The 12,150-nt window shown below is 37.1% G+C and overlaps 1 long non-coding RNA gene across 2 annotated transcripts in view; it reads right to left on the bottom strand.

Annotated features, from left to right (window-relative positions):
* Window positions 1-12,150, bottom strand: part of LOC113627335 (uncharacterized) — a 174,531-nt gene that overhangs the window by 55,805 nt on the left and 106,576 nt on the right. For both annotated transcript variants that reach the window (XR_003435524.1, XR_003435525.1), the window contains exon 5: window positions 10,041-10,115. This is a non-coding gene — a long non-coding RNA (uncharacterized LOC113627335). The remainder of the gene's footprint in view (window positions 1-10,040; window positions 10,116-12,150) is intronic.

Raw genomic sequence — 12,150 nt, 5'->3', positions numbered from 1 at the left:
TAATTCCCCCAGTTCACGTTTGGCTGTAACCTCAGACTTGTTGCTTTCACCTAAAACTCTCCTTTAAAAACAAAAGTTGGAACCATGGTGATATAGAGGAAAAGGCCTGCCAAGGTGAAAAGGGAGGGCTTTTCTCCCATCCTTTATCATCCCTTACCACACATGACCCAGGTCAGTGTCACCTGACATCTCTAGTCAACTACAGGGGCAGCCAATGTAGAAAACATGGAGAATAAACTCTCCACACACTGGGATATAATTCCTGCCATTATTTTTATTGATTTGAGTTTGCTTTAGTTTTATTGTCTTTCTCCCTTTCTTTTTTCTCTTTCCCTTTCTTTCTTTCTTTCTTTCTTCCTCTCTTTCTTCCTTTCTCTTGTTCTTTCTTTCTCTCTTTCTTTCCCCCTTTCTCTCTTCCTCCCTTTCCTTTCCTTTCTGTTTATTTATTTTCTTTATTCTTTACTCCTTTCTTACAATGAATTTTAGTGGAACAGGATTTTGAGATGTGCTAATTAATAGTTTTGAAATTAAGGATATTATATTCACTTTCAATCCTCTATTTAAGATCCAGAAACATATGAAAAACCCACTCCTTTTTATTAAAGTATAAAAATGGTTTATTTTGTAAGTTATTTTAGATTGCATTTTATCATAGAAATTTAAACATCAATTAAAAGCAAATTACTTACATTATGAATTATCACAACCTAAAATAAACATCTCTCTAGATAGCATTTACATATCTCCCTTGGACAAACATGTAATATACAATACCAATAGGAGAAAGTTTGTATTAAAAATAGGCATTGTATATGTTTCTTACTGTCTTTAACACATCAAAATTATAGTTTGTTTCCAACAACAAATAAGTAGCCAAATATCTTCAGAATTAGAGGTTTGAAAAATACTGTCAAAGGATGTTCTCATTAATTCTCTCAGCTCCTGCTAAAATTTACAGGAGTAAAAATGTGAAAATTGAATAAGAGTATATCCCATGGAACATTCTTATAAAAAGTGAAAGTGCTAAAGAAGAATAGTAGCTATGTTATTTTTGATTTTTAAAATATATTAGAGAGATTGTTATTCCCTCATCACCACAACATCTGATTACATTCAAAGAGCTTAATGAAAGAGATGAGTCTATGTGTTACATTAAAAAAAAAAGAATTTTGTACAAGCATGTACTGTGAAAGAGATAAACAAATTACTTTCACACAGTGCTATGTCAAAGAGATTAATTCTGGCACAGATGCACTTGTTGGCACTGGCTATAATACAAGTATTGTATATTTCCCTCAAAATTGCTAGTATTCTACCAAATAAATAAATGCCATTTTTAAAAGGCCAAGGACCTTGAGGAAACTAATAAACATCAGAAAGCAAGAATGCATGTATTTATCTGGTCGTTTATTTTAAAACTCAGAGTTAACATGCATTACATATTAGGTAGTATCACTGTTTAACTGTGTTTATAGGTCAAAGTGGGTAACTATCAGCAATTCATATGGTTCAACCTAATAGAATATCTATTATCAGGTAACAGCATTCTTGATTAATGGTCCAAGTAACATAGATTTCATAGTACAAGCTCAAAACCGCAAAGTAATAGGAGGTTGACCTACAATATTCAAATGCGTTCCAAGGTAGAATTAAATCTTATACTCTAGTTACAAAATCTTTTATTGGCTATTATCCACTTTGTTGGTTTCTTGCCTGTTATTCGATTTGTCCAAATCAAGTTCACTTGTGGCTTAAAACATTTATAGGCATACATGTGATATCATGTACACAACAATAACTTTCTTTTAGTCATGATGATACCAATTCCATGTTGGTCATGGCTTCATAAAAACTTATTTCTGTATCTTACTCAAGTGGTGGTGGTGTGAAAAAAGTTTCCATAAGGAAAATTACATTTTATGTGTTGTCCTTAATGACATGTTCTTATTAAGTCATCTCACCTCCCTAATTTAGTATGGTATGGAAAGCATCTAAGAAAATCATGATTAAGGGTCTTACTTGAAATGAGAGAACTAAATTCTGTTAGGCTATCTAAAAGAGACAAAGCCACAGACATTAAAACAAGAGGAGTTATAAGTTAGGGACCATCTTTACACAATATTAGGAAAGAAAGGATGTGTGCTGGGTATTCTCTGAAGCTCTCTCACCTACCTAACTCTATCTGGCAGAGTATTCTGTACTCTTTTCTACCCTGCTGTCACCAATGTCCTCGGGTTTCATGTTGGTTTAGACCCATGGCAGGCATCGGGAAGAGACTAAAGGACAGTAATGTGGGAGAAGGTGAAGGAATTATCTCTCCACACAGCCTGCTGCTGGTCCCTTCCAGGCTTGCTGAACTTCAGCAGAATCTGTTTTCTTCCATGTCTCAGCTTCAAGTGAAAGGCCCCTCTTCCACAGGTTTAATTTATGTAATGTTCTAATGACACTGTCCCCTCCCCTTCCCATTTCAGTCCTAAGAATGATAATGGCTTCATTCTGGTGCGAGTTTCTGAGTGTGTCACTAACCTTTGTTTGTTTCCTTATCCCTACTCATACCTCTGTAATTTAGATTCTTTTCAGCTAAACTCTTTGATGATGTTATGTGTTTATTTACAATACTTGGAAGGCACAGCTATTTATTTGTTTCTTATAAGCTTCGAATACTGTTTGCAATATTTATAATATTATAAGTAAGCAGGCAAACAAACAAATACATACATTAAAAGAAATGGACATTACAAGCAGTTGAGAAGACCTCTGGAAATGCATTAGTCTGACACGTGGGAAAACTTTTAAAGCAGTGGTTTTACTGTATTATTTTCAAAGAAATTTTAGGGTTTAATTTTAGTAATATATTTTATTTAACCAAGTATTCCAAAAATATTACCAGTTCATCATGTAAAAATCAGTATAAAATTATTAATGAGGTATATTACATTTTTTACATGAAGTATTTGAAACCCAGGATGTATTTTATACTTACAGCACAGCCCCTGGAGGGCTTGGTAAGACACTTGTATTACAGAGAGAGAAATAAATCCTAAACATTGAGAAATTTGCCATTTCAGTTTTGGAGGTCCACTGGTCAGAGGTATACCATGACATCCCCTCCAAAGCAAACAACAAATTTCTATATCTTGCTTCCTTTACCACAAAGTAAAAAATATCAACACCTACTATGCCCCAGAGTAATTTTTTTATTGAAGTATAATCGATTCACAATATTAGTTTCAGGTGTACAACATATTGATTCAATATTTTTATAGATTATACTCCATTAAAAGTTATTACTAGATAACAGCTATATTTCCCTGTACTGTACAATATATCCCTGTTGCTATTTATTTTATGCATAGTAGTTTGTGTCTCTTAATCCCATACCCCTATCTTGTCCCTCCCCACTTCCCTCTCCTCATTGGTAACCACTAGCTTGTTCTCTATATCTGTGAGTCTGTTTCTGTTTTGTTATATGCATTTGTTTGTTTTACTTTTTAGTTACACATATAAGTATTAACAAAGAGTATTTGTCTTTCTTTATGGATGAGTAATATTCCATTGTGTGTGTGTGTGTGTGTGTATATATATATATATATATATATATATATATATATATATATACCACATCTTCTTTATCCATTCATCTGTTGATGGACACTTGTGTTGCTTCCATATCTTGGATATTATAAATAATATAATGCTGCTATGAACATTGGGGTTCATGTATCTTTTTGAAAAAATGTTTTCATTTTCTTCTGTTACATACCCAGCAGTGGAATTGCTGGATCATATGGTACTTCTATATTAGTTTTTTGAGGAACTTCCATGCTGTTTTCCATTGTGGCTGCATCAACTTACATTCCCACTAACAGGGTACTAGGACTTTATTTTTTCTACATCTTCACCAACATTTGTTATTTGTAGACTTTTTGATGTTAACCATTTTGACAGGTTTAAGGTGATATCTCATTGTGGTTTCGATTTGTATGTCTCTGATGATTAGAGATTTTGAGGTTTTTTTTTTGGTATATACTGAATGTATACTTTATTTATCTATTTATTTATTTATTACAAATATTACCACGTATATGTCTTTATTCTTAATTAATATTTTGGGCATTTATTTATTTTTTATTTTAACATCTTTATTGGAGTATAATTGCTTTACAATGGTGTGTTAGTTTCTGCTGTATAACAAAGTGAATCAGCTATACGTATACATATATCCCCATATCCCCTCCCTCTTGTGTCTCCCTCCCTCCCACCCTCCCTATCCCACCCCTCTAGGTGGTCACACATCACTGAACTGATCTCCCTGTGCTATGCGGCTGCTTCCCACTAGCTGTCTATTTTACATTTGGTAGTGGATATATGTCCATGCCACTCTCTCACTTCATCCCAGCTTACCCTTCCCCCTCCCCGTGTCCTCAAGTACATTCTCTATGTCTGCATCTTTATTCCTGTCCTGCCCCTAGGTTCTTCAGAACCTTTTTTTTTTTTAGATTCCATATATATGTGTTAGCATACGGTATTTGTTTTTCTCTTTCTGACTTACTTCACTCTATATGACAGACTCTAGGTCCATCTGCCTCACTACAAATAACTCAATTTCGTTTCTATTTATGGCTGAGTAATATTCCATTGTATATATGTGCCACATCTTCTTTATCCATTCTGGAGATTTTGAGCATTTTTTATGTGCCTGTTGCCATCTGTATGTCTTCTTTGGAAAAATGTCTTTTCAGGCCTTCTGCTCATTTTTTAACTTGGGTGTTTGGTTCTTTTAATATTGAGTTGTATGAGCTATTTATGGATTTTGGATATTAATCCCTTATCGGTCATATCATTTGTAAATAGTTTCTCCCATTCAGTAGGTTTTCTTTTCATTTTTTCAATAGTTTCCTTTGCTGTGCAAAAGCTTTTAAGTTTAATTAGGTCCAATTTGTTTATTTTTGCTTTTCTCTCCCCCACCTTAGGAAACAGATCTGAATAAACATTGCTACAATTTATGTCAAAAAGTGTTCTGCCTATGTTCTCTCCTAGTTTTATGTTTTCAAGTCTTACATTTAGTTCTTTAATCCATTTTGAGTTCATTTTTTGTATATGGTGTAAGAAAATGTTCTAATTTCACTTTTTTACCCATAGCGGTCCAGTTTTATCAGCACTACTTATTAAAGAGACTGTTTTTTCTCCATTGTATATTCTTGCTTCCTTTGTTGTAGATTAACTGACCCTAGGCATGTGGGTTTATTTCTGGGCTTTCTATTTTGTTCCACTGATCTATGTTTCTACTTTTGTGCCAGTACCATGTTGTTTTGATTACTCTAGTTTTGTAGTATAGTCTGACATCAGGGAGTCTGATTCCTCCAGCTTTACTCTTTTATCTCAAGATTGCTGTGGCAAGTCAAGGGTTTTCTTTTGTTCTTTCACCTGAAACAAATTCCTCTATCTTCTCATTTTGCTTAACTTTGTCTATATGAAATTAGGTGGAACAGTTACCCATTGCAGTCTTGAAGGGGTGTCCTTGTGTGGGAGCATCCTTATGCAGTCTGCATGTGCCCAGTGGCTTTGGTAGGAGAGCTGGATTTGATGTGAACAAAAGTCGCATCTTTCCTCAGAGTGTGCTGGCGGCTATCGTCTTGGTAGGAAGTGGGGCTGGAGATGGTGGGGCTGAGGTGAGAGCTAGGTATGAACTGGAGCTTCTCCTCTGCCCAGAGGCCATCACTGCCTATTGGGTATGGGACCAGGTCTTCAGACTAGAAGCCTTGAGGGTCCGGTCTGAGCTGGTTCTATTCCCCTTAAGTGTGTGCTCTCCCACTCCCAGCACCAGCATCCCTGTCCCAGAGGGAAGCAGTGCTGGAGCAAGAGGAGCTGGTGTGGCTGTTTGGTGTGGGTATGGGTATGGGCTATGTGGCCCTAGCTGCAGTCAGCGACCCACACTGCTTCTGATGCAGTGCCTGTGTAAGTGCCAGTATTGGCTGCCCCCACCCTATTCAGATGTCCCTCTGGGTCTGAGCTGCTTTTGTGCCTCACAGTTGCTTTTGAGCCTCCCCTTAGCCCCTGTGGCCTTCACCCTAGTGGAGCTACAGTCAGAAAGCAAGTGGGACCAGAATGGTTGCTTGGGGCAGGCTGGGTCATGTGTCAGGGTGGTCACCAGAAACCTACCAGCAACCCATGCCATTTCAATCCTTCCTCTTTGCCCTATTTTGGGAGTAAGAAAGTACGTGTGCACTCCTCACAGCAGAGTCCAGGCTTCCCACAGCCTTCCTATTAGTACCCCTGGCCCTCCAACCAGACAAGGAGACTCATTTTCCCCCAGGGATGAGGTGCCCAACATGTGACTTGAACCACATACTCCCCAGACAGAGGATGTCTACCCATATAACCCCCACTTCTTCTTAGTCTCTCCCCAGGGCACAGGTCCCCAACTAATCACTTCTTTTCCCTTCCTACCTGATCCCATGTGTATCTTTCTTACAGCCTGGGTTGTACAGGAGTCTTTCTTCCAGTCTCCAGTTAGTTTTCAGTGAGAAGTGTTCCACATGTAGATGTATTTTTGATGTGTTCATGGGGGGAGGTGAGCTCTGCTTCCTCCTAGTCTGCCATATTGATCTCCCCCCTCAGTGATTTTTTTTTTTTTTTGGTTATAAGATTAGTCAAGACGTTATCAAAAAGGATAAATGTGATTATAGTATCTTCATTCATTCAAGAAATAACTAATAATACAGCTGTAAATAAGGTGGATAATGCCTAGCCTCGTGGAGGTTATTATCATGCTGGCAATTAAGTCTTTAAACAAATAATTACACATATGGCAATTCTTATATTTATTAAGAGAGAAATACAGTGGAAACTAATCTGGGTAGAAGGCAATGACTTATAAACTGAAAACTGAAGGATGTATTAACTAGGTGCAGAAAAAAAAGCAAAAGCAGCCCAGATCTGCATGAAGGCGCTGTGATGTGAAGGAGCACAAGGTAATTGAACCACTGAAAGGAGTCCAAGGTGACTATATCACAGAGAGATAAGTAAGATATGGTAAGATATGAGACTAAGATTGCAATGAGAGTGATATAATTTTAAGACCTTGTGGTTAAAGATTTTAGAGGCTATTCTAGGAGCAATGGTAAACCATTGATGGATATTAGAATAGCGGCAACATGATAAAATCTGAGTTTGTAAAGACAACTGTGGCTGCTTAGAGAAGAAAGAAAAAAGAGGTAGGATGTTGAGGCAGCAACAGTGGATAAGAGGAGACCAAGTAGGGCTTCCCTGGTGGCGCAGTGGTTGAGAGTCCGCCTGCCAATGCAGGGGACACGGGTTCGTGCCCTGGTCCGGGAAAATCCCACATGCCGCAGAGTGGCTGGGCCCATGAGCCATGGCCGCTGGGCCTGCGTGTCCAGGGCCTGTGCTCCGCGATGGGAGAGGCCACAGCAGTGAGAGACCCACGTACCGCATTACAAAAAAAAAAAAAAAAAAAAAAAGAGGAGACCAAGTAAACTACAATATTGATTTAGAATAGGATGTTACATATGGAGAGACGTAAGCAAAACTGAGGGAATGGTGATTAACTGAGTATGGTCGGAGATAGAAGGAGACATCAGAGATGATAACCAGGATTCCACATTGAACAGAATATTTGATGATGGTGTAGTCTATTGAGATAGAGAATCCTGGGTAAAGAGCAGGTTTGTGGTGAAAGAGAACTGATTTGACTTTTAAAAGTTGAGTTTGAGGCATTTAACACATGGACCAAGTCAGCAGTTGAGTCTGAGAGATGTAAGGATAAGACATTGCCTAGAAAAAGAGCACTGAGGGAAGGGTCAAGCTCAAGGTGGAATGTCAACCTTTGAAGATTGAGTAGAAGAGGAAGAGACAGCCAGGGAGAGCAGCAAGGAGTGACCAGCGAGTTTAATGAAAATGAGACGTTTCTGGTGGAGTCAAAGCAAGAAATTCTTCCAAGAACAATCAAATGCATTGGATGTGGTTGAGATTTTACCTAAGATAATGAAAGATTACTTTTTGGATTTTGTGATACTGTGGTCATTGGTGGCATTAGCATGGTCAGTTTTGGAGTGGAAAGTGGAAGCAGAAGATAATTTGCAGCTCAGTAAGTGGAGACAATGAGTAGAGACAACTCCTAAAATGCTTGACTGAGAGAGAAGACTAAAGAGCAGAAGTGGGAAGGAACATAAAATAGAGGGAGTTTTTCTTTGTTTTGTTTTGTTTTTTAAGATAAGAAGCAAGATTATCTGATATAAGAATGCTCACGTAGGATAACAAGTTGAAGACTCAGGAGACACCAGGTAATGTAAAGTACAGTAGATAAAGTAAAGATTTCTGAGATGGCAGGAAGGGAAGGATTTGAGGAAAAGTGAAGGAACTGGGCATGGACAGAAGATGCTGTATTACCCTCATTGTAGTAGATAGGTACATTTGGTTTCAGAAATTGAAAGTCTTCCTCTCTGGGAGCTTATACTTTATCCGTAAGGCAAGAAGTAATCAATTACTGACAGTGAAAAAGGGTGGAAGACTAGAGGTTTGACAATACTGTAGAGTAATGAAATAAACATTATGTTAAATGGAATTATAAGTCATTTAGAAAAAATGAAAAGAAAAAAACATTGCCAAGCAACGCTGAAGTTTCATTTAACTTTAGTGACAATAAATTTAGAAGTACCAATCGGATAAGTTTTGTACAGTGCTTTTTCAACAAAGTGCAGTGTGCCCAACAAGGGAGCACTATTGCCCCAATGACAGAGAACCTCTCATCTCCTGCTACATCTCTGTGCGAATTTGTATATATCCCTGTAAATCACCACACCCATCCATGCACCCATGTACTGACACCATATAAAGATGAGTCTCTAAGAGTCTTATCCTCAAAAAGAGTCTCAAAGCCACTCTCCCTAACCCATTTCTAATTCACAAACTATTTATTGGACCTTGGGATCATTTTGTGTTTGCAGCCCAGTTCATCTCTTGAACACTAATTTACATTGCTTCCACCTGTGATATCATTCAGATTGTCCTTCAGCATGTGCTATCTCATGCACCCATAAAGGAAATAGTTTTCATGTGAAAATTAGGAGTGCTCTTTTGTCACTGACCTAAGCCCATGAGCAGGGTAAATAACTCAGTTATGCTGTCTGTACAACCCAGACTTCTTGTTTACCTTCTTCCAACACATCTTTCCTGTTACCTTAGGGTTAATAATGTTATTCATTATTTCTAACAACAAACCCCCCATAGAAATGCCCTATCTAATACAGATTTTCCAATCCTGAAATCAAATTTGTGACCAATTCAAAGCTTGTCTAATATCGAGTGAGGGAAGGAGACTCTATAGAGGATTTGAATCAAGTTACTCTGAAGTGATCCTCTGGGACTTCATTCACTAAATCCAAGGACTAAAAGGGACCAAGAAAGAGGAGAGCAGGTAAACCTTGTTTCAAGTAGACCCAAACTGTACAAATGTTAGCTTTTCAAGCCTTCTCAAGAAAGTGAACTTTAAACATTTAGGCACCATGGTTTCCTCTTGAAAGCTGACGAAATTTACAAATACTCTCCCTGAAAAATGCACACACAAACATATGCATATGAATTTTTATTACAGTTTTAAGAGTTTCCCAGATACCCTAAGTATCATTCATGAGTATTGGTTCATAGCTCTCCAAGTAAATGATCAGTATTCAGAGGAAAATCAGCACATTCTTTGAGATTTCTTCAATCAGGCATTCTAGACACTAACCCTGCAAGCCACTCATAATTAAATTTGTCCCAAGAGGTGTGGGGAAGAAAAATAATCACCCTCCACATTTTCATAATACCTGTCTTAACAAGGTAGCATGTTTCTCATAATCCAGAACTCAAAAATTAGAGTAAACCTTTACATTTTTTAATGATACATATTGAAAATTTTAACATTTTTTAAATTAATTATCATAATTCAGGAGTTACTCCATTGAAAAACTTGTAGAGATGGAAATGAAATTAGAGAATCACAAATCCATGCTGGAGATGTAGATTCTGGGTAGGCTTACCAAGCATCTTGGTTTGTGCAGGTATAAGAAGTGTTCCCAGGATATAGGATTTTCAGCACTAAACCTAGCAAATCCCTGGAAAACAGAGACGAATTGGTCATTCAAGTAGGTAGATGACTTTATTCACTTTTAACCAATGTAGCATGGCACAGAAAACTAGCCTCTGGCCTAATCAATTCAAATTTGTGCTTAGGAAAAATTACAAGGGGTAATAATGAAATTTATTGTAAGTTTACTTTGTGGTAGGCAGAGATTAACACTTCCATGTGGAATATCACTTTTAAATCTAACTTATAATAGAGGTATTATTATTACTACATCTTAAGGATGAGATTCAGTAATTAGTCCAAGGTCAGGTAGTGAGCAAGTAGAAAATCTAGCATTCAAACACAAGAAACCTGACTTCTGGGCTTGAGATTTTTGGGGTTTTTTTTTAACATCTTTATTGTAATATAATTGCTTTACAATGTTGTGTTAGTTTCTGCTGTATAACAAAGTGAATCAGCTATATGTGTACATATAACCCCATATCCCCTCCCTCTTGCATCTCCCTCCCACCCTCTCTATCCCACCTGTCTAGATGGTCACGAGGCACCAAGCTGATCTCCCTGTGTGATGCAGCTGTTTCCCACTAGCTCTCTATTTTACATTTGATAGTGTATATATGTCAGTGCTACTCTCTCACTTCGTCCCAGCTTACACTTACCCCTCCCTGTGTCCTCAAGTCCATTCTCTACATCTGTGTCTTTTTTCCTGCCCTGCCCCTAGGTTCATCAGAGACTTTTTTGTTTGTTTGTTTAGATTCCATCTATATGTGTTAGCATACGGTATTTGTTTTTCTCTTTCTGACTTACTTCACTCTGTATGACAGACTCTAGGTCCATCCACCTCACTACAAATAACTCAATTTCATTTCTTTTTATGTCTGAGTAATATTCCATTGTATATATGTGCCATATCTTCTTTATCCTTTCATCTGTCGATAGACACTTAGGTTGCCTCCATGTCCTGGCTATTGTAAATAGTGCTGCAATGAACATTGTGGTACATGATTCTTTCTGAATTATGGCTAGATTTCTTGACTATTATTGTATGAAAATACAATAACTAGCCTATTAAAAACCCAAGTTTTAAAAACCTTTGAGAACACATGAGGATATTTAGGTTTGCGCTGAAGACTGGACAGTTTAAATATAAAGACAAAGGTATTCACCTCTATAGAGACAGTAGAGACTATTTCTAATTAATTCTCCCCCAAACCTCTTTTTCTACCAAACACAGCATGAGTCTCATGTATATTTTGAAAGACATGCTGTTAATGTCCAAGCATAAACTGGACAACCATCTACTGCGCTGTTATATAGTAGATTTATTCATCATGTGAGTATGAATTGATGACTACTAATAACCTTTCCAATTAGAATTTCTCTAAGTCTGTGAATTTCTAAACTTATACAAACTCTTAATTTTCAAAATGTCATTTCCAATTCTATACATAATTTAAGTGCAGAATTAAACCCTACTGGCATTTATGAATCAGGCTAGGGCATTCCACTTATTTCTACAGCAGCAAGTATTTGAAATGTTGGAAAGGCTTGGGAACTGTGTGAGATGAGGAGCTTCCCCTGACACAGATAAAATATAAATGTTCTTTTAAAGTAAGGCCAACCAAAAGAAGACACCATCTGTAAAATTTTTAAATCAGGTATTCATCATTTCAATTTTAAGAATATAAAGGCAACCCAGATGGATGATTCATTGGGACAACATCACTGAAGGCAATCTGGTCTTATATTGAATACACCTGCTGGAACTGGAAGGGAGGCAGAATAAGTAAAAGAATTTTTATCTTCCAATATTATCCAGAAATATTACAGTAAAAATAGTTGGCAACATTTTTCTATACAGTCCAAATTGAATGAAGATGTCTGGCTTTGTTTCATTTTATTTCTCTTTGTAGGATGTGTCCACAATGGAAATTCCCAAACTGACCTTCCTAGCTACAATAATAGTTCAGTCAAATGGTATGATTCACTAAATAAAAGAAAACAAAGGTTTAAAAGTGTTTGGTTTAATCATTCAAAGATTAAACTCATCAATCACTCAGTAG

This window comes from Aethalodelphis obliquidens, unplaced genomic scaffold, assembly GCF_003676395.1.
Source record: "Aethalodelphis obliquidens isolate GAN/ISIS:26980383/991018 unplaced genomic scaffold, ASM367639v1 scaffold2, whole genome shotgun sequence".
NCBI classification, from domain to species: domain Eukaryota; kingdom Metazoa; phylum Chordata; class Mammalia; order Artiodactyla; family Delphinidae; genus Aethalodelphis; species Aethalodelphis obliquidens.
Note: the sequence above shows the minus strand (reverse complement) of the source record. Positions and strands in the feature narration are given on the sequence as shown.